This window comes from Aedes albopictus, chromosome 3 (assembly GCF_035046485.1).
Source record: "Aedes albopictus strain Foshan chromosome 3, AalbF5, whole genome shotgun sequence".
NCBI lineage: Eukaryota > Metazoa > Arthropoda > Insecta > Diptera > Culicidae > Aedes > Aedes albopictus.
In genome coordinates, this window is record NC_085138.1 from 59738049 (window position 1) to 59761312 (window position 23264).

Consider the following 23264-nt stretch of genomic DNA (forward strand, 5'->3'; position numbering starts at 1 on the left):
AAATTGCCCCAGGAGCCACTCTGAGGGAGACTTCACGAGGAGTTCTTTGAGATTTTTTCTAGTAGTTTGTGCAGGAGCATTCACAGGAGATCATTCAAAAATAAATTCAGCCGTGTTTTAAAAAAACGAAAATTCCTCTAGAAGCTCCTGCAGGAAATTTTTCAAATAGTATTTTTATCTGATCTACTTTCATCATGTATTTCTCTTTTTTTTTCCTTAGAAGACTTCTGAAGAAAGCAAGCTACCTTGATTGAATCGTTGATTTGATTGATTTGTCTTTATTGAAGAGACTTTCAGAACTTGGCTGGTTCGTCTCTCGCATTGATTGAATCGTTAGAAAACATCCCAAAGAAATTCCTCCAAGATATTTTGGTAGAATTTCTGGAAAAGCTTTTTAGAGAAACTCCTGAAAATTTCTAAAAGCATGATGCATCTGTTGAAAAAACTTATGCCGGGATGAACTTCTACAAAGAATTCCGAAGTTGGGTAATAATATTCTCAAAAAAAAATTGTGTCAACATAAACTTCTAGTTTGATTGTGTGTGAACATTTGAATACATTCTTAATTTATTAAAAAGATCCAAGAAACTGCCACAAAGGATTCATTTGGAAAACCATCCATGGATATCTTCTGAAATTTCTCGTCTGAATCCTGTAAAATATCTTCCAGGTTGTTCTTCAGAAGTTCCTTCAGCGATTCCTTCACAAAAAGTAATATAGAGAATAAGTAAAAATTCTCCCAGGAATTCGTTCGCAGATTTTTTTTGGGAATTTCTTCAATAACTCTTTAGAAAATACATAGTTTCCTTTACCTTTTTCTTTAAAGTTGTGTATCGACTACATGAGATTTTTTTTTGAGAACTCCTTCATTAAACCTTCCATGGATGGATCCATGGACTAATTCACGTATTCACCCCTGTGACTTTTAAGTGATGACGTGTTATCTAGGTGGTCATGGAAACGAGTTCATTTTCTGAAGACATGACACCGCTCAAACGTCAAATTAGTGAGCTCATGTGAAAGTCTATCCGTGGCCTATATAAAATCAGCCCGGAATTCCTTTCAGAAAGTTTTCCATAGATTACAGTTGAACATTTGAAAGCTCTTCAAGAACTACTTCCATGAATTGATTCAAAAATTCTTCTAGAATTTCATTCAGAATTTCCTCTAGGGGCTTCTCGAAAAAAATCTATAGAAATTTCTCAAGATAAGCCTCCAAGGGTTTACTCAGAAATTCCTCCATAAATTCTACCACGAGAAAATCATCCACGAATTACTTCAGAAATGTTTCCAGCGATTCCTTCAGAAAATCAAGAGCTCCGAATTCCACCAGAAATTTCTTCAAGGACTCTCGATAATCTTCCACAGACTCTTTCAGAAATTATTTCATAGTTTTCTTGGGAAATTCTTCCATGGATACCTTTGGAAAATTCTGATGAGATTCCTTCAAAAATTGTTCGTGGGATTCTTCTATGAATTTGTCCGAAGATTCCTTAAGAAATCTTGGGAAATTATTTTAAAAAAAATCGGTTTTAAAATTTTTCACGGTTCATTTCTAAAATTCCTCCAGGATTTTTTTTGTTTCGGAAATTCTTCTAGAAGCTTATCCAGGGCTTCCTTAAGATAATTCTCTCAAAAATTTCTCCAGTAATACTTTAATGTAGATTCTAATTATTTTCCAATTATTTTCTTATAAAAATACGCCAGGGTACACATTTGAAACTTTTCTAGTGATTCGTATAGAATTTTTTTCGGATTTTTTTCAGGAATCCTTCAGAAGTTTATAAAGAAACAATCTTTAAAAGGAATTTGTTCAGGAATTGTTCAAGGATTCTATTGAAAATTCCCGTAGGAATATATTTTTGCAAAATTATTTTCAGTGATTCAGGCAAGAATTTCTTCAGAAATTCCTTAATGAGCTCATACAGAGATATTTCTAAGAAATCACAACAGGAACTCCTTTAGAAATATGTTATGATTTTTATCTGGGAATCTTTACAGAAACTTTTCTAGGCAAGCTATTCCTCAAGGAATTCTTTCAACTACCAGATACTTCCAGAAATTTTTCCAAGAACTTTATTCGAGATTTGCTGAACAATAAGCTTTGCTTGGTATTCTGCCAAGGGATTCTCAAGGAGTGCTACAGTTATTTCTCAAGGAAGTTTTTCAAAAACTTGCCTGGAATTTCTCGAGACATTCCTCTAGAAACTCTAGAGTACTTCCTGAGATTGCTACAGGGATTCTACTCGAAATTTATTTCGAAATTCCTTCAGAGATTCTTTCAGAAACTTCTGGTCGGATTCCTTCTGAAATATCTTTAGGGATTCATACTTTCATGAATGTCTCCAGAGACTCTTTCAAAATTTGAGGGATTCCAGCAGAGTTTCAACAAAGTGATTTCTTCAAAAGTTATTCCATGGAGTTTTTCAGAAATTACTTGAAGTTTTTCTGAAAACTTCTGAAACCAATGGTATCGACACCTATGGAAATTCTACCAAGGGTTCCTCCTAGAATGTCTAGAGAAATTTTATTCAGAGATTCCTGCTGAAATTCCCATAAGATTTTACTCCAACGGTTCTGTCAGAAATATTTCTTGAGATACATTCTGAGACCCCTGCAGCATTTTTTTTTTTCAGAAATTCCTCCATGAATTTTGCAGAAGTTCTTCCAGTAATTTTCTCGAAAAATACAGAAACAAATCGATAGAATGACGAATTGTTTGAAAATATGCCTTAAAGCTGCTGGGGACACTTACGAAGATTCCTAGAAAAAAAAAAGATAAATTATTTGAGAAATTTTTGGAGTGAGATACTTGGTGAAACTCTTGGAGGAATTTCTGAAGGAATCTCTAAATAAAGTCTAAATAAATTTCTGACAAATGTTCTGATGGAATTCGTATAGAAATCCCTTAAACCGTATGATGGGTTCTTGGAAGATTTTCTGAAGAAATCAATGGACGAACTCCTTTTTTTTGAAAAACGTATCCCTGAAAAAAAAAAAAACATTTCTGGAAGGAAATCCTGCAGAAGCAAAAAATAATCCCATATGCAGATTTCTGATGAAAAATTAAATTTTTGAAGAAAGAATCGTTTTTAAAGAATTTTCTGTAGAAACTGCTGACAAAATCTTTGAAGGAAATCATGAATACACCGAACAAATTTCTAAAGGAATCCCAGAGGAAATATCTGAATAAATCCGAAGCAGTTACTGAAAGAATACCAGGAAAAAAATCTGGAGAAACCTCTGGAGGTTTTTTCAAAAAGAATCACTTGAGAACTTGCTTGAGAATGTTCTTGAGGAATTTCTTAATGAATACCAAAGCAAATATGAAGAATAATACTTAAAGGAACCTCTGGAGAGTTATCATTATCAACAATACTTTATCCAAAGGTTCTTGAAAAAAAATCTATTTTTTTTTAAGCAAGAGGAATTTTTGAACGAGTCAGTGGAAGTTTCTCCGAATTTCCGTGAAAAAATCTCTTGAAATTGCTAAATTGAAGAAATATTCGAAGGAATTTCTGGAGCAACTGCTTCAGAAATTCATAGAAGATTTGTTTGTGAAATTTCTAGAAGATTTTAAAAGATTGCTCTTGGAAAGATCCCAAGCAGAAATTCCTTGAGAAAATTTTGATAATATTCCTGAAGGAATTTCTCCAGAAATGTTCAAAAATGTGGAGGAAGTCCTTCGGAAATACATGAAAAAATAAATGCACTTACTTCTGCAGAAATTTTTGAATGAATTTTCAAATCAATCCTTGTAACAAAGAAATGTTTAGAGAATTTCTTGAAAAAATATTTTAAGATATCACGAAAGCCCACTTATATTTTAAATTGATAAATATTGTCACTGTTTTTTTTCTGATATAGCACCAAAGGACTCCAATAATGAGCAATATACATAGGTAAATGGATAATTTCTTGAATATTCTAACTTCTTCTGGGTTTTTTTCTTTCATATAATTCTCAAAAAAATTTTAAGAAAGTTAAAGAAATCTTCAGATGTTTTTGAGATCCAATGCATTTTGTTTTAAATCGTCCAAGGGTTTCATTCAACGTACTTGTGAAAACTTGTTTGCGTGTACCTCCAGGAATATACCTCAGAAATTTCTCCAGAAAGTTGTATTTGAAATTGTCCTCATTTTTTTCTAAATCTTATTATAACAAATTTTGGAATTTTGTGGGGAAAGTGCACGAATCTCTTGCTTGCTTTCTCCAGTTTTTGATTGATTGTTTTCAGATCCTTTTGCCACTTTTGCCATGACAAGGAACGTTTCCAGGATTCATAGGCTCTTTCATGAGAGCCTTTACTGCCCATGATCGCATAGTCGACGTAACCACCATTGACAATGTCAGCATTCACAAGCTAATATCTATCAATTGTGCATCATTGTGACCTGTTTTATACAATAAATAGAACACAAGATCTAATCACTAACTAGATGTCAAAGTGAAAAAAATCTTAAACTTTCCATTATTTATTGTTAAAGTTTTGAAAGTTTGTTGAAAACTACAGTGGCGCTTACGTCACTCATGCGATTATGGGCAGTTTATTTGAAATGCTTTCAAGATATTACTTAAAAATTAAACATTGAAGATATAACTAATCCTATAACTGTTTCTAGAAAGAAATTCAAAGATAACGATCCAAGAAACTTTAAAAAAATCTCCGAGCAAACCCCAGAGAAATATCTGAAGAGATTCTCTTTGTAAAGTCAAAATTAATTGAAGAATGGCATTCTAAAAGAATGCTTGAAGGAATTTTTGAAGAACTCATAACAACATTGTTGAAAGGAGACGCCGAAGAAATTTCAATAACTTTGAGAAGGAATCCTCTTGACAATATCTTCATAAGGTTCTTTTTGGAAAAGTTCTAGAAGGAAAGTATTAGACAACTCCCCATAAAAACTTAAGGAAGGATCTTCAAAAGGTTTTGGAGTTATTTCTAGAAGAATTTGCTGATAAACTTGAGGTGAAGCCTTTTCTGAGAATTTCTCGTAAACATTTCAGAAGAAATTTCCGAATTAATTTCTTTGAGAAGTTTATGGCGACTTTTTGGAACAATTTCTAAGATAATTCTCATAAAACTTTGAAGGATTCATTGCGGTAGTTTTTGCATGATTCTTTTGAAAAGCTTCCACAAGAATGTTTGGACAATTTCACGAGAGATAATTTATGGAGGAATCCGTGAAAGATCTTTTGAAAGATATTTTAGAGAAATTCCCAGACAAATCCTCGGAGAAATTCATAAATTTATGCCGTCAGAGGAACTTGAGCAGAAATCTTTGGAATAATTTCAGCAGGAATCTGAAAGTCTCTTTAATAAAGACAAATCAATCAATTCAGCAGGAATCTTCATATGAATTTCGGGCGGCGGTTGTTGGTGTCCATAGAAGATTCCATAAAAGGCATATTTGAGAAAAAAAATCTCGAAAAAAAAAACTTTTAAAGGAATCCTAGCTGGAATTTCTGAAGAAATCCTCAAATTAATTCAAGAAGGTAGAAAATTGAGAATCATCCAAGACTTTTTTGATAAATTATGGAAAGAGTGAAACTTCTGAAAAACTATTTAAAGAAGTCCCTGAAATAATTTCTAGAGGTATGGTTGGCGGAACGCCTGGAAGAAGTGTTGTACAAATTTCCATGCAAGTCCTCGGAGAAATTGCTGTTGATGAGAAATTCTTGGAAAAATCCTCGAAGGAGCCCTAAATTTTAGTTGCTGGAGCCATTCTCTTGGCATTCCCTTGGGGCTGAGCAAAACGTAGAAATATTTATAAAGACTTTCTGTTTTGTAACTCTAAGAGCTTTAGGATTGAAGTTCTGAAAGAATCAATGAAAGAATATTCGTCCCAGAGTCCCAGAGAGAGTTTTAGCAAGATTTGGGAAAGGTTTTCTTGAGAAACTCTCGAAAATGCATTCGAAGAAATGTTGAAAAAAAAATGAAATTTTTGGTCAAATCTTGGGAAAAATCTGCGGGCAATTTTTAATGAGGCTCCCGAAGTAGTTCTTGGAGAAAATTTTAAAGTAATCCCGATAGGGGTGTTCGGAAACACTTGTTGAAATTTGTAGAAGGAACCTTCATATATATTTTTTAAAGATTTTCAAAAAACTAATGAAAGAATGCTCATAAGAATTTCTTTAAAAAAACCTAAATGAAATCTTGACAACGTCTCTTTCAGAAATACCATCGACAAGTCCTTGAATGAAAGCTTCTCATCTGCCACATCGAGTACGCAAAATATAAACGAATTTCCCTATCTGCCAACCGTCGATTCGAATTCCTCCAATACCAATATTAATAACACCGCGTTACACCATCTCACGGTTTCCAATTGGAAACTGACAGCAACTGCGTTACCGAAGCACTGACAGCCCACGGAATACCGAACGACCCATGAAGCAAATTCGAACTCACGCGAAACGTCGTTCGTTCGGCCACCGGGTTCGGGTCCCGTATTCGAACATACCTGCTTGCTGCTGAATGAGGGAGTGATGTTGTTTTGTTGTTAGCCCGAACTCCAAACGAGTCGAATCGAATCGAGCCGAACCGACGACGGCAAGCAACAACCGGATCGAACGATTACCATCGTCGTGTGCAGCAGTACAGTTCAATCGCGTTCGTCATACCGTGCAGACGCACACATTCCATTGTGGGTTTGTCCGTCGGAACGTCGTCGTCGTCGTCGCGGGTCGCGGATTGCCTCTCGATGCTCGTGTGTTGTTGTGTATTATAAGTCTGGAATTTAACTCTTCTCCTCATCGACGACGGCCGTTGTTGTCGCGTCATCGTTTTGCCTGTGTTTTGTACTGTGGCTGTTCTCTCGTTTGATGTCGTAGTCGCTGACCGTTTTTTATCGCCATTCCAGTGAAGAAAGCAAAAAAGGAGTTTCAAATTTCGAAGTTACATCGACGATCCGGATCGGAAGTGCGCAAAGTGTATAAACGACGAAGAAGTCAGTAGTGCAGTTTGGGGGCTTACGAAATGTGTTACTCGGTGTCCAATTGTTGCTGAAGAAAAACGGTGTTTTCCAGTGTTCCTGAATTGCCAGCGAGAAAACCAGTCACGATAGAGGTAGTGGTTGTGTGTGACATATTTTTTCTCACTTCTCCTGTTCGTTCGGTTTCGGTTCTCCGCAACAACTTGCTTGGCACTGTTGAGTGGCCTGGCTGTTGACTTTTTGTTGTTGGTTCTCTTGTTTTTCTTTTCTCTTGTGGTGCGTTTCGTTTCGGTTTGTTGTGTGTGCTGCATTCCAGTCAGAAAAACTGCCAGCATGTATTTAACCCTCTACCTTTGCAAGTGGCCGTACCTTGGCGCGAGGTGGTAATCACGCGACGGCAGGAAGTAAGGAAGAAAACGGCAGTCCGATTTCAGAGTTTTCGTATGCCGAGTGCTTGTGCCGTGGCCCTTGTTTTGTTATGTATTTGTGTGGCTCGCGAGTGGAGCCCACCACGACTAGCCATGTGTGAAGGCCAGAAGGGCCCCGAAGAAGAAGCAACACCAATCGACCCAGTCCGGTGTGAACGGTGGGGAAATTGAGCCAAACCAAAACATAATAAGCCACCGGGACCGACCGTCTAGCAACGGATACTGGTCACTAGGGAGTGTTATATTACTCAGCGTCTACAGATTGTTAAAATTTAGTTAAGCGCGACACCGTCGCTGCTGACTCCTGAAAAAGAAAATTGTTTAAATGAGTGCAAATTGATTCCCCCAACTTCTAAATGCAGACTACGGCAATTGAGGGAGCCAGAAGTTAATCGTTAAACACTCAACAGAAGACTGGAGATTGCAGTCCCATTTGAATGAGAAACCAGAAGCACGCATAAGCCGATTATAGTAAGTGAGTTATAAGCGGAGCTTGCAGAATAAATCGTAAGATGCATGTACATCGAAGCCAATTGGAATCTAATAACAATGATACTCGAATCAATCAACTATTGATCATTGGTCAGTATAATAAGAGAAAGAATTTGTGAAAGCATCTTATGGTATAAGCTTTACTTAAAACATAATACGATATGTTTGACAAAGGGTTGACCTTGACTGCAGTATTCTTGCGCATAACAATGAAACATCGAAAATAAGTCAATGACTGATATCATGCAGTTTTCTTTTATGAAAATTTACCAAGAAATGCCAAACAATCATTCAAGTGGAACGACCGCGCCAATGAATAATTAAATGGAATAGACTATTAATGAATAAATTTGTCATCGAGCTGCTGCAAAGTGAATGGAATCTACTAAATGGATCGGTTTGCAGAAGCTTAACTGACGGCGCTATGGTTAGCGTTTTGGGAACGAGGACATATGTGGGGCCTTCTTAGAAGTTATCGACCATTTTCAACAATCTGAAGCTCTCAACTAGAAAGGATTGTAATCAAGCTGTTGTTTCTTATTAAAAAAAAAAAACAACTAGCTCGCATAAACCGATTGATGGGTAAACACAGACTGCAGTCTTAACTAAAAGATGTGTTGGGAGAAGTCAATTTAATTCTAATAATAACAATGATACTTAAATCCATCAACTGTTGATCAGTTTAAAGATAATTACGCTTTAAAGCAACATGAGCTTTGTTCGAGGCAACACAGAATGCATCATCTCCATTGTTTATTTTATTTTCATTGAAAAACGGAGCACTACCGTCTTACCCCGTTCGTTCGACACGTTTTAATACGACACTTTTTAATTCGTACCCCGCTTATACGACACATGTCGAATTAAAAAGTGTTCAAATGTCACAGCGATGTACACTGTAAATGCAAAACAGTTTGATGTTGCGCTTATACTCGCACCCGCAGCAGCTCCTCTTGCAGCCACTAATTCCGGAAGTTCTGAGTTGGTGCTATTCGACACCAAAATCGCCTAAAGACAAACCGGAATGAACTGAGGATGGCAACAATCGTAGAAAGAACGAGCATTTTATTCGCACCACCGCAATATCTGTTGAAATTATGTTTCATAACGAACCCGGAAATCAAAACAAAAACAAAAATAGAGTTGCCAAATTTTAATGAGCATGATGGTGTAGGGTGACCAGTTTGTTGAATTAAAAGTTTACCCCGGTTATTCGACAACAGTCGATGTCGTATTAGCGGGGTAATACTTTATTTTCAAAATCGCATTTCTGTGCATAAGGGAGGATCAAAGTATCTTCAGATTTTTTTCGTGGTTTATCAATTTTCCAGAAACCGCAACAAAATTTCCAAAATAAGAAAACATTTGTTGTGCAACGATTAATTAGCTCAAAATAACAAACACTGTCGTCCAAATCGAGCATGTTTGTTGATGTTACACAGAGCTTAAATTTCCTTATTTCCTCGTTCGTCTTCTTTTCATTTAAACTTTAGATTATTTTTGAGCAATATTCATTGAATATTCTAGTTTAATAACATGCACATATAATGAGTATCAACACTCTCAATGTGGATCCATTGATGTTCTAAGAATCTCAAAAAGTGATTTTGATTGAAAGGTTTTGCTCTTGCTGCTTGCTCATTACTCATTTGTCTGTCAAAGTCAAATACTTTAGTAGTTTAAAATGTTAAGATAACGAATGAGAACCCACTTTGTTATGTTACTGGAAACAATTCTTAAAAAGGACACACCAGTTTCACACCCAATTAGAATGTCCATAGTTTAAAATAACCATCTCCTATGCTCATGGGAATAGAGAAAAGATGCTATGAAAAAACATTCAAAAATACAGTAGAGCGCAAGAAATGTACCATAAAAAGTAAAATAAAAAATATTTGTGGAAAATTCTAATTTTGGCGTGACGTATAAAACGTATGTTCCCTAATAGTTGTTGGTCCTTCAGTTCGTCTATTAATCTTGTTTTCTATGGCAAATCTCTTTTTTTCGCAGTAGTTTTTGCTTTCTTAACTTAGGCTATGACAAGAATTTCGAATCGGCTGTTTTAACATAACGCGTATTCATTTCAATACACGTATTAGGGAACGGTTTGTATATTATGCGTTGCGCGAAAATTTGTACGCGCAAGCGCCCATACACCTCCGCCTGTAAGAAAAATCATTTCGGTGTTTTCGGCGCAGTATTCCTTGGCCAATTCGCGCACTTATTGTAGAAGACACCATAACGATTAAACATACCAGCGGAGGTCTATTAGCGATTTTGCACCTTTTTCGCTCTCTATTTTCTTGCAACGGGTAATACCTTGTAGCTAATGGTTTCCCGATTTTTTCTGAAAGTAGGCAATCAGATTGAGGTTATATTCAAAAAAGCTGGCTTGCACCCGAGCGCTACAAATGTTCAGGGATGTATTTACTATAATAAAGTATAGGACAAAATAACTTGAGAGATTTATATTATTCATAATCTTATATAAACGAAATAAAAAGCGTAAGAGGCGGTGCTAATTGAAATAAAGATATCCAGGATTGCCGTCATGCTTTATAATTCCAATGTCGCCCATAAATGGGGTTTTGAAACCTGCGGGTTCGTCGCCTTGGATGGAGTCTCTGCATCTATTTGCACTATAAAACGGGATAATGGAGGCGCATGGTTCTATGCGCGACTAGAAACACATATTTTTTCTGATTGTACAGATATGTTCCGATTTTGTCATGCTTTGATTTCGTCAACATGTTATTTCATTTTTGTCAACACTGAAAATACTACCATCATTTATCTGTGGAACACTCGAATTTTTTGAGCTCCGCATTAATCATGAATGCAGTCATTAACCCTCGAGCGATCGCGCTGTTGTATTTTGTACAACACGATGAAAAAAGCTCGCTTTTTGTACTCAGCATTAGCGTGGGGCTGACGCAGGTAGTCCACCGCGCTAGTTACGGAAGGTTAATGAAGTAAGTAATCAAGTAATCACCCGAGATGACAAAATCAAAATGACATATATCACATAGAGAAATGGACCAGGACAATGGCGGTTGTTGTAATTTACCACTCGTGAATCACTCGGCATGGCAATGTGTTTCGTCCAACAGATACGACTTACCTCTTCGATTTGTCTGCTGCTCAATGAGTGATGATGAACTAGCGATCGTTGTTACAACCGCTCTGCAGTTCTACCAACCTAATGGGTTAATGGGATTGTGTTTCGGCGTTACACACTGTCAGACAAGAGGGATTGGAATATACAGGTACTCTTCGATATAACGTACTTATAAATTTTCTCTTTGTATGTTATATCGAAGTTTTTTTTTTTTTTTTTTTAATTTCTTTGTATTTGTGAATTTTAACTTAATGCTAATTCTTCACACATATATATCGAAGTGTTCTAATAATAAAAAACATGAGTTTTAACGAAAAAATAATTTCGTTTTTTTGTGCTTCGATATAAGGTACACTAATTTTTTCCCAGTTTGGGCTAATTCCGGGTAGAAAGACTAATGCTGCAACAGAACATTGAATTGAGTGATTTCGTAGCTTATCTGAGAGTTATGACTGGAAAAATGAAATTGTTCAATGTTGTACGTTATATCGAAGCAAAATGTACGTTATATCAAATTCGCTATATCGAGGGTACGTTATATCGAAGATTACCTGTATTCATATTGAGGCCCAATTAAAGCTTCCTCTAAAGCATGTTTTCATATAATTTTGCTTGTACCTTAGAAAAAAAATAGCTAATTATATTTTAAGGTGCATTTTAATTCCTTCTGGAAATTCTTCCATAAATTTCATCTGGAGATATCTCTAGAAACTTCCTCTTGGAGGTTCATATAGAAATTTTATCTCAGGATGCCATCCAGGATAATCCATCAGTCGATTACTCCAAAAATGCCATTGCGGGCTCCTTTTAGAATTTGTGGTAGTGATTTTTTTTTTTCAGACGCTTCAAACGGAGAGCTCCAGGAATTTCTGCTGAGGATTCCTCGAAGAAGGCCTTCTGGAGATTTTTTCAGGAATGCCATCTGAGTATTGTTCCGGAAACTTCCTTCTGAAAAATTGAACAGAAATAACAACTTGGGACTATGGCTTGGATTACAGTAACTTCTTCTTGAGAATCCTACAGAAATTTCATCAGGAGTTCCTGGTAGGGATTCTTCCAAACACTGCAAACGGGGACTCCTCCAGAAATTCCTGGAAGATTTTTTTTTCTGTGGATTCTTCAAGAATTCTGAAAATTCTTTCAGGATTATAGTATATATAACACCAGGAACGCCATCTGGGCTTTCCTTTATGAACTTCTTGTGTAGATTTCTACAGAAATCTTATCTTGGGATTCAAGAGTTTCTGCAGGTCTTCAGGTTTTTCTAAACGATTACCAGACAAACTTGTGGATTTCTAGTAGGAGCTGCTGGGAATGCACAGAAAAGTAATAAAACTCCCAGAAGGCACTCTGGGAAGTAACGCAGTAGGAAACTCTGATGCAGTTCTAGAGAAAATCGTGCAAAAGCTCTTAGAGTAATCCAATATCGAAGCTGAAGAAGACATTTTTGCCGGAATGCCAAAGAAAAAAGATCTCATCCAGGCAGGGATGCCATATATACAGATTTATCTGTATTATATACATATTTTTGATCATCCGTACAGATTTCGTTTTATATGGATTTTTGAGCAAGAAGGGCCATTTTGTTTTTGTATGGGATACAGATTTTTCACCAAAATTTTGTATGCGAAGCAGATTTTTTGGAAATAGTGATACAGATATTTCAATAAAAAAAATTATTAGGCATCCCTGCATCCAAGAATCCTCAAATAAAATTCCTTGAGAAATGTTTGAACGAGTCTCAGAAGGATTGTTTGGAAGAATGAAAAAAATGAAGCCTACGGAATTTTTGGGGGAGCCTTAAAAACTAACTCTTGGAAGAACATCAGAAGCAATTTCCTCGGAAAAACTCTAGGAGGAATGTCAAAAGGAACCCTTGGATGAATTTCAGAAGGGGTTTTAAAAAGGGGCTTTTAATAAATTCCGTTTTTTATGGAATGGAAACCTGTAGAAACATCAAAGGAAATTAAAAGAAAGACATTTGGATTAAATGCAAGAGAAACTTCTGAAGAATTTTCAGAAGGAAATCCTAAAAATCTTAAGATTCAAAAGCTCTTGTTCCGCAAACTTGTCATTGAATTCCAAGTGATTACCAAGCGGAATGCTACGAGATAGCATCTAGTGGAAACTTAGAAACATTCTTGTAGGAATTTCATAGAAAACCCTTTGAGAGACCTATTTTTTTGTGACCTAAATGGTCTTAATTTATTATCAACATCGATTGCAAAGATGTTTAAAGCTGGATGATTTAAGGGGGAGTCAAGCGTGGTTTCGGAGGGCTTTCAAGGGAGTGTTAAGAGGGGAGAGGGGGGATCAAAGGTGTTTCAGGGGTTTTGAAGGGTCTTAGGTGCGATAGATGGGATTCGAAGGGGTTTCAGGGGGCTTCAAGTGCCATTTCAGGGAGTTTCAGAGTATTTTCAGGGGATTCTAGAGACCTTACAGGGGCTTTTTCGGGAGTCTCCGGCGCGTTACACGGGATCAGAGGGGGTATTCGGTATTACTTCAGGAAGAATCGGATGATTTTCACCGAGTTTCAGGGACGGTCCAGGAGCGTTCTCGGAAGTCTCAGGTGCGCTACAGGGGGCCCGAGGGGGTTTCATAGGGTTTCCTGAGGACTGATATACTGTAGCATACTTGTCTATGGTTTTATTGTTGAGATTTTGAGGATGGTTTGGAGAAATATTAGAAGCGATTTTGGGGTTTCGGAGAGTATCCGGTGCGTTACATGGGGTTCGATGGAATTTCAGGTTATTGTCAGCGAGCTTCAGAGGCGTTAAAGAGCTGTTTTCAGAGGCTTAAGATATCTGTCAGGCTTCAGGTGAGCTTCCGGAAGATTTTAAACGCGTTTTCAAGCGTTTCATAAACGATTCAGGCAATTTCAGAAGGGATTCAAGACGTTCCACTTGTGGATTCGATGACCGACACTCAAGAGAGCTCTTGGATATTTTTTAAGAAAACATGGAAGTCACCTTTTGACAGCACATAATCATATGAGGCTGTTCAAGCATGAATTTTAATCAAACAATAGAAATACACTAGAACTCCAATGGCGCTGTCGGCACTTTTCGTATTTTATTAAATTTATAACTTAAATTGTAATAATTGTTTGCTTTTAACTGTCCAGCTGATAGAGGATCTTTTGTTTTGGTAAATAAAATTTATTTGACACTTCTAGTACCGCTACTGACGCTGTAAGGGCGTGGCAAACTAGATGTTAGTCACACGATTAGTTGCGACATTGGACTTCTGTGGCACGCACAAGTTCTGCGTGTAGATCCGAAGACTCGTGCTATAGAAAGTTTCTAGGAAACCTTAAATAGTCCCAACCTCTCCTAATAACTCACCCCTGAACATGCTCCAAACTTCCCTTAACTCCACTCGGTACTTCTTTCTCGTGAATCAAACTTATCCCTAATCCCTGTATTGGACACAATCAAGTTCCATTTAGGTATAGTTACCTAAATAAAGGTACTTAAATAGGTTTTACCTCAATGGAAGTTCCAGTATATCCGACTTTTTAAGCGCTGAAGATTCAAAGTTCCGTCTATTGGGCTTAACGTATTGTAAACGGTCTCAAGTTGAACAACAGTGGTGACCCGATTTTTTCAATCCCCAATTTTGTCAGTCATTTTTGAACAAGAGGATACTTGGCACTCTCAGTCTTGAAAATCAAATTCCAATTATGAATATATATTCATTTCAATTTAAGTCTTAGGGCATCACATAATTTACCTAACGAACAAATCATCCCCTTTCTGACGCTACGTCACAAATCGGAAAGAGCTTGTTTATAAGGTTAAAATTTGATGAACAGATATCCATTGTTATTAACTGAGAGACTTCTATGCCAGTAGACTAATCACATATCGAGTAGCAAGCAACGATGATACTCTTTGTTAAAAAAAAAATCTCTTGTAACATTTGAAAAAGAAAATCAAACAATTTTTGAAAACAAAACTATCTCTGACCCTATCCAACATTTTGAAGCAAGTTTGTATCAGATACCAGCTTGTTTGGAAAGATGCCTCCACGTATTTCTCTTGGGATTCATCCAGGTATATTGACCAAAATTTCTTCAGATATTTCTGCTGAAATTTTTCAAACTGTTCCAGAATTCCTACTACGATTTTATCTAGGGATTTCTCTGGAAATTCTTTATTGAACTCTTCCCGGAAAACCTCTTGGTATTCATTTTGGAATTCCTACTGCTCTTGGATTTTTTTTTCAATTTCTGCGCACATTCCTGCTGGAGTCATTCCAAGAACTCCTCCTGAGATTCCTCCAAGAATTCTTCTGAAAATTCTCGCTGAGATTCCTCCAGGTATTACATCCAAGAATTACTACCAAGAATCCTTTCTTGAATATCTGTTGGTATTCTTCCAGAAATTCCTCTTGGGTTCCCTCCGATAATTTTTGCTGTGATTGCTCCAGAAATTGTTCCTTAGATTTCGCATGAAACTACTGCAGGAATTTGTCCAGGAACTTTGTCTGTATATTTCTCCACAGATTTCTTCAGAAATTTCTGCAAGAATACCTCTGCGAATTTTTCCTGGGATTTCTCTAGGCATTCTAGGGATTGCTTCATACATTTCTCCAAGGATTCCTGTCCTACAGGAATTTCAATTGGGGTTTCGTCAGAAATTTTTGCTGGGATTTCTAAGAAATTTCTGCAAACCCTAATCATATTTCTCCAGAAATGCCTCCTGAGGTTCCGCCAGGAGCTATTTCTAGGATCCATTCAAATAATTCTTCAGAAATTCGTTTTGCAAATCTGCATGGATTTCTCCTTGGATTCTTTTAAAAATAGTACCAAACCAATCCTGATACCTACCAATAATGAAAACTGAATCCATCTCCACTGTTTTAAAATCGTCAAAAAATATTGAACTAAGTACTCGAATTCAGTTTGAACGATCAGAAATTCAAGATTTAATTCCAAGTAAGCCGAAGTCAGTCTTATATGAACTTCTGCACGAATTTATGCTGGCCTGCCTACTCTCGCAGAAAATTTGACGTTTGAGTACTGCTCAAACATCAAAATTGTCAGTGGGAGTAAACAGGCCAGCATAAATTCGTGCAGAAGTCCATACTTTGAATATTTTTTTTATTATATTACTAGCTGTCCTGGCAAATGTCGTGATATGACGCTAATATTCGAAAATATTTTCACGTTTTCGGACGTTACTCGTCTTAGTTCCAAGCTAGTTTTATAATGAATATTCCTTACAGTTCTGTTTCCTCATTGGTATGCGTCTCGTTATCCGGGTAAACATTCTAATGGTAATTTCAACACTCCATTCACCAACGTCACGCCCTTCGCAAGGGTGCTTCTGAACAAAACTCTTCCTGTACGGTGTAAACTTCTCATGTCTTACAGCCCCACAGAAACGACTCTGGCTTACAAAGTTTTGAAAAGTAATCAGGAATGTTTCCCTCATAGAACCACCCGAATCCTATCCCGACTGGTATCCACCCGGAATTGTACGATCCGATCGTCGTCGGTCGCTTAGGAGGGTAGTGCAGTGGTGGCCACAGCAGCCACAGAGCAGCACCAGCAACAGCAGCATTGGAAATGAGTTAAACTTCCCGGCACCAGCTGCGACACTTAAAACTCAATTAAAATTCAGAACAAAAACATCCACTTTCCACTTGGGTGTTTGTCTGTATGCTTTTGTTACCAACGACACAACGCGAGCGAGGGTCCAAAGCAAAATCGAAAACCACAAAACCAATTTCACTTTTTCATCCCAGCAATTGCGTATGGATATGGCGTGGCGTTGGCATACGGCTTAAATCCCGAAAGCGGTCCGGAGAAAAACATATCTTACCCCTGAAATGGGTAGCAACAACAACAAAAAAAACGCGGCCGACACATTCATATGGTCTCTTAATCGAAGTAAAGTGGTGCCTAGTTAGTTGGAAAACAGAAACATAAAACTGATGGTGAAAAGTCATCCGTGCTGGATGCTAGGAAAAAGCCATTTCTGATCCGGAGCGGCACACGTCGAGTGTGGGGGCTACTCTTGGCCGCTGCCGGCATAGGTGTAACAAGTATGCCGCTTCTGGAAGGGACCACTTTTGGATGAAAGGATACTGGGGTGTACCAAGTACATAATATAGATTTTTTTAATACATATGTGCTAATTCCCGTTATAGCCGACGGAAAAAAGCCAATAATTACAGGTATTCCAGCTAACCTTTGCTTATGGCTCATCGATGGAAGCAAACCCCTTTAGCTCTAGAAATCTATTAATTACGCAAAATTTCACGTTTCAATTTCACTTTACCTACAAGTTGACAAGTGTTCCCGTTTCGCGTACGACGAAGGCAACCGCATTGAAGTAGAAGCTAGCCGAATTGATCTTCATCACCATTCAATTTTCACTTCGCCAGATTCATTTGTTGAACCAACCTTCAATTCACACCCCACAAAAGTTCTGTGTCAAAGTTGGATTTCACTACTGCAGAATGCAGCAAAAGCTGTTAAATTAATCAAAACACCCGCATTTTCTCGTCGATCGAATGTTTGTTTTTGGCAAGGTTTTCGGCTAAATGTGTGGATTTTCTGCAAATGGAACATCATATTTAACAGCCACAGAGAAAGATTTATTCGTCGCACTGTAATGGCGTATTATGATCTGGTGAGCAAAAATATAAATTGAAATATTTTGGTCCTACTTCCTTTGCTACATCCGTCTCAACTTAAAAGCTTTCCGCTCAATCGTACTTTGAACACATATGAGTTGATTTAGATTACGAAGAATTTGATCGACTTTTCAAATACACAACTACGGTCTCATCATATGTACCATAGTGTCATATAGAAGGTGTGCCGGGAATTGAATTCAGGCTGAACACGAAATATACGTAGACTTGATGCAAATGGAATTTGAGGGACAATTATTCAATCTTATTACTTTAAGTAAATAACATATTGTTATTTTTCAATATTTTTACATGATATGGAGGGTAACTGTTAAAGAGGCATTAGGTCAGGTGCAAGAATAAAGTCGATCATTATTGGTCGGTGTTAAGTTAGACGGGAATAAGATGCCTATGAAAAATATATTATTTACAAACAGAATTTTAAGTAACTTTCTGAAAAAAGAATTCCATTGGCATGGGTTCTGAAACTGTTCAGGTTCAGGTCACACCCCAAACTAATAGACTAATAATTTGGTGGTTTTATAGAAATAGTTAAACCATAAATTTTAAACAACAAAGCAAAACAAAGACAAGACACGACACTTATGGTTCTAACAATCGTCAAAATAATTAAAAATTTACCTTAAGCGCGTTTCGTGAATGCTGGTCCACTTCCTAGAGTATTTTGAATTTTACAGATTTGGAAACCCAGAATCACAGTGTTGTTTGAACCCTCTTTTTGGAGATTATATTTTGTCAATATCGAATGTAGAATAGTCGAAGTAAAAGTAATAATAACTATTATAAAAGATTCTTGATGTTGTTGTTGTAGAAGAATTTAGCTAAACAAGTTCTGATAACCACTTTAATTCATTTATACCAGACATCCGTATTTAAAATTCCAGTATGAAAACGCTGATAAAAGAATTTATTTTAAGTATGAAAAAATAAACGTTCAACAAGTGTTCTCGTGGCGTTAGATTCCTTGGTATAGCTGAACTGAGCTGTGCTCAGACTGCCTTATGTTCGTGGCATTAGATTACATAGATTCAGTCGGGCTTCATGACAAAGTTTCTAATGAAATTTTTAAAAGAATGCTTAGCAGAAAACTTTGAAAAACTACTATTCAAAATTGAAGCATAATCGTTGGGGATATTCCTGCTGCTATCAACAGTTCAACAATCATTTTTTGTGAGGAACTTAAGCATAGAAAGAAAGTAATAGTAAGTAATAACTCATCTGCTACGAAAGTTCATGGCGAGAAACATTATTGTCAGAATTCTTATTTCAACTTCCAGTGAAACTTTATGATTTTTTTTGGCAAATATCCAAGGAATTCCTGTCTGCATTTCCCAGAAAATTTCTAGAAAATTTTCGGCGGACACAAATTCGAATCCAAGAATGTGCTGATTGCAAAACTTATTTAATTTTCTCAAGATCTATGACCATTTCATCACATACTTCTTCAGAAATTTCTTCAATGAATCTGTGGATTTTGTCGAAAGCTTTATAATATAATTATAAAGAAATTGGGGTCGAAGCTCTTCAAAATAGTCTGTCCAAGCTCCTTGCTATAATTCATCTAAGAATGTTTAAATAACTCTGGAATATGATTTGCATATGTCCTAGGATCACTTAATAAAATCAAACGTAAGAATTTAAAATAAATTCTTCTAAATTCTGGTAGAAATTTCTTCCATCTTTTAAGAACCTAATGGGGAGTTATTTAAAATATCTTTGAGTATTTCTGGCAGAAATAAACAAGAATACTCCTATTAATTCAAGAAATTGCTGTGATGTTCCAAGTACTCCATGGAAAATTCATTCAAAATATCTTTGAGAATTTTCTACAGAAATCAACACAAATATTTATCAAAGAACCTTCTGACTTTACATTCTACGGAGTTTCAGAATTCCACCAGAATTTATGTGCAGAATGTCTCATAAATATCTTGTGAAATTGCACATTACGGACTAATTAGATTGATTTAATAGAAGAAGTTAAAAATTTCATAAGTAGCTGAAAAATAGCTGCTGTTTTTCTAATAAGAACTACAACATAATACATAAATCTTAAGAGTAGTCATAAACTAGATTTTGTCAGGACAGATATCAAATCAAGAGATGCATCTTGCACTACTGTTATTTCTAGTTTTCCATTTTTATTCATGAAGGAGTACTCCATCAATGTGAGGCTTGGGCTTACCTCCCAAGTAACAATCAGACTATCTAAGACTGATGAAAAATTCTATATAAAACAAAATTATAGATGTGTTTGATGTCAAAAATTTAAAAATAAATAATTAAAAAATAAAATATGAAATTTCAGACAAAATCCATTTATTGCCAAAACCTAACAAAAGTCAACCACATATAAAACATCTACGGAATGACAAATTTCGCAAAATAGGCATGTTGGAGTTTTACAAAAAAAAGTCCAGTACCGTACATTCACAGATTTCGCTGTTCCAAGAACTTTCTGAAAAAATCATAAGCAATACAATTTCTATTTCTCTTATCAGTTTTTACTAGTGATATTCATTTTTTTCTTGGAATATTCTAGGAATAGCACAACACACTCTTCTAAGATACAAATAGTTGTGTATCCATGGTCCAAATTTGGGAATGATCGAGTAGTTCTAGATGAAGTTAGAAACATTTTCGAAAAAGACTAACCATTTTTTGAAAAGTGAAAATTTTGCTTGTCCCGATCATTTTGTCTATTCCCAGTATAAGCTATTTAAGGAACTCTGTAATGAACTTCTCCAGAATTTTCACCTGCGCCCAACCCCCTCTCCCACAATTTTAATGAACGTTATCTTCAAAGCTTTCTTGGAAATAAGCCTTTTGGAAATTGACAAGATCAGTTTCAATTTATTGAATAGATCCAAACAATTGCTCAGGATGTTTGTATTTTATAATTTTATTGAATTTTATTCCCCACCAAACATTTCAAATTGCTAGTACTTATCTTGGCCAACCTTCATATATTCTTCACAAGAAAAGTAACTGCAGTACTGCTAACATTTGATACTGATTTTGTTTTTTTTTGCAAATCAACCAGTTTTCTAAGAATTCCAAAATGGTTTATTGCTTGTGACAACTTACCGAAAGCAACAATTTGAGGTCTAATTAGCTTGGAAGAAATAGTGAAAACTATTATTAAATTGTTGTTATTTCAATTTGATTTCACGATTGAGTTAATGGGAATATTAAATCACTTATCTTTTGACAAGTGTAGTATTTCATCATTCACTCGCAATGTTACTCAGCATCAGCAACTCACACCCGCTGTGGAGTCATTCAATGGATAACATGGAATTCTGCTAAGATCAGGGATGGGAAATGTAATAAAAGTGTCATTTTGTTATCTGCGACATCGTAATTTTTTCCTAACTAATTCATAATAGGGGAATTGGTGATGTAGATGGACAGAAATTGACATCGAAAGTGATGAAAATTGAAAAAAAAATAACATGATATTTCCCATCCCATATTGATTTTTTTTTGTAGACGACATCCATAAAATTTGTAATATTATGAAAAAAAAATCACACTGAATTAAAAAAGAGAAGAAATACCTCTAGAGTATTATAGGTCCTCTTGTTCTGAAAAAAGCATAACCGAGTAATTTGAATTTTTTGGAAATTCTTGAAGTATTTTAAAAATATCTTTGCAGATAAAAGAAAAAAAATGTAGCTTCCTTAAATTTTCTGAAATATCCGCATATTATATTTTCTGAGAAACGTAATTCTCCAGAATGAATACACAAACCTACAAAAACAAAACAAAACAACCAATAATTGAAAAACACTAAAAAAAAATTATAGAACATTAAGGAAATTTCTGGAATAATCTGAAAAAAAGATAAATAGAAAAAAAAAATGTTATGATTGGAAAAAGATACAGACAAAATGATCGGGACAGGCAAAATTTTCACTATCCAAAAAATGTTCAACTAGCTGTAACTTTGCGAAAAGTGCATCAAATATTCTCAAATTTCTACTGTAAGTTCTTCAATTAGTTGTGTATCAGTGGACAAAATTTGGAAAAGATCGGACTATTCTTCACGAAGTTATAAAGATTTTTGAAAAAGATAAAATTATCCGATAGCCAACTTTGAGCTGTTATATCTCCGGATTCAATGAACCGAACGCAATGAAATTTTGACCATTCATGACTTATATAATGAACTCTGGAAAACATTTGACTTAACTTGAAATTTATAACAAGCAAAAACATATAGCAATTTTATTTTTTTCACGATTTTTTAGTAAATTGGTCTATTTTTAATATGCATCCCATTACTTTTTCAATTTATTGGCGGCTGTGTTGTTACTTTCCTTTAAAACGCATTTATATATAAGTAAATTAGAGGGAAACTAAATGAACTATAATTTGAATCTTGAATTTTGAAACGATGTTGATGTTTTGGATAATTTGATGTTTTATTAGAAAAATAATCTTATCGTTATAATTTTCTTCCGTGTTAAGAATATTAAGTTAAGTCAATGGTTTTTCATAGCTCATTATATAAGTCATAATTGGTCAAAATTTCATTGCGTTCGGTTCATTGAATCCGGAGATATAACAGCTCGAAGTTGGCTACCGGATAATTTAACCTTTTTCGAAAATCTTTATAACTTCGTGAAGAATTGTCCGATCTTTTCCAAATTTTGTTCACTGATACACAACTAGTTGAAGAACTTACAGTAAAAATTTGAGAATATTTTATGTACTTTTCAAAAAGTTACAGCAAATTGAACATTTTTTGAAAAGTGAAAATTTTGCCTGTCCCGATCATTTTGTCTATCCCCTGTATATGAAACATACTAAACATTGAAATCTTCTCTCTCTATATGGATAATGAAGACTCTTCGATTATAGGTTAAAACATCCTTTTAAAGCACTTTTTGATAGATTTCTAAAATTAGGAAAAAAGGAAGAATCTTTAAGATTAATCAAGAACATCTTAGGCCGGGGTTCTCAAACTATTCCATATCGCGTATAGTTATTTTTTGGTAAATTTTGACCCAAAAATAACCAATTTTTTACTCGGTATGATAATCATTTTTAGTGTAGGCTCATGCCATGAGCTCAAAAACGTGAAGGAAAAAAATCACAGCAGAGCGGATTTTTTTTTTCACTTTTAATACAAGGCTGCTGATTTAAAATCGATTTTTGTTCCATTTTAAATACAGTAGTTCCTTTCATATAACTCGTTTCCCGTTGCTCAAATTGAGCTGGAATATTTACTGTACCTCGCTAACATCTAATATTTGGAATGAATGCTAAGATAGAATTTTTAAATTTTATTTTTTTTTTCACTAAAAAAAATACATATTTTCATTGTTTTTTTTTTTTGGAAATTTAGCTAAAATTTCAGGATATCGTCGCACTTATTCACCAATATCTCAAATTCCATCAATTTGATGAAAAACTTTTGTTCAAATGATCGAATCATATCATAGTAAGCTTTCTATTTATTCAAAAAAGATTGAAAAATTGGTTAGCTGCAACGCAAGATAAATGAATTTAGTTTTCAAAAATTGTAGAACTCGATTTTAAGGAAAAAAAATGAAAAACTGTTTATTTCAAACTTTTTGAGTTTATTTGTGTCGAAAGTGTCCAATTCAAGGTAGTGCA

At 35.4% G+C, this 23264-nt stretch overlaps 1 protein-coding gene across 4 annotated transcripts in view; it reads left to right on the top strand.

Moving 5' to 3' along the window:
* The first annotated feature begins 6488 nt into the window (after window positions 1-6488).
* The window catches only part of LOC109399736 (uncharacterized protein DDB_G0283357), a 380277-nt gene continuing 363501 nt past the window's right edge, over window positions 6489-23264 (top strand). Inside the window, exon 1 of one of the 4 annotated variants that reach the window (XM_062861221.1) lies at window positions 6489-7838. The gene's annotated coding sequence lies outside the window, so the exon portion shown is untranslated. The remainder of the gene's footprint in view (window positions 7839-23264) is intronic. The other 3 variants (XM_029871278.2, XM_029871289.2, XM_062861220.1) reach the window with 3 other exon arrangements.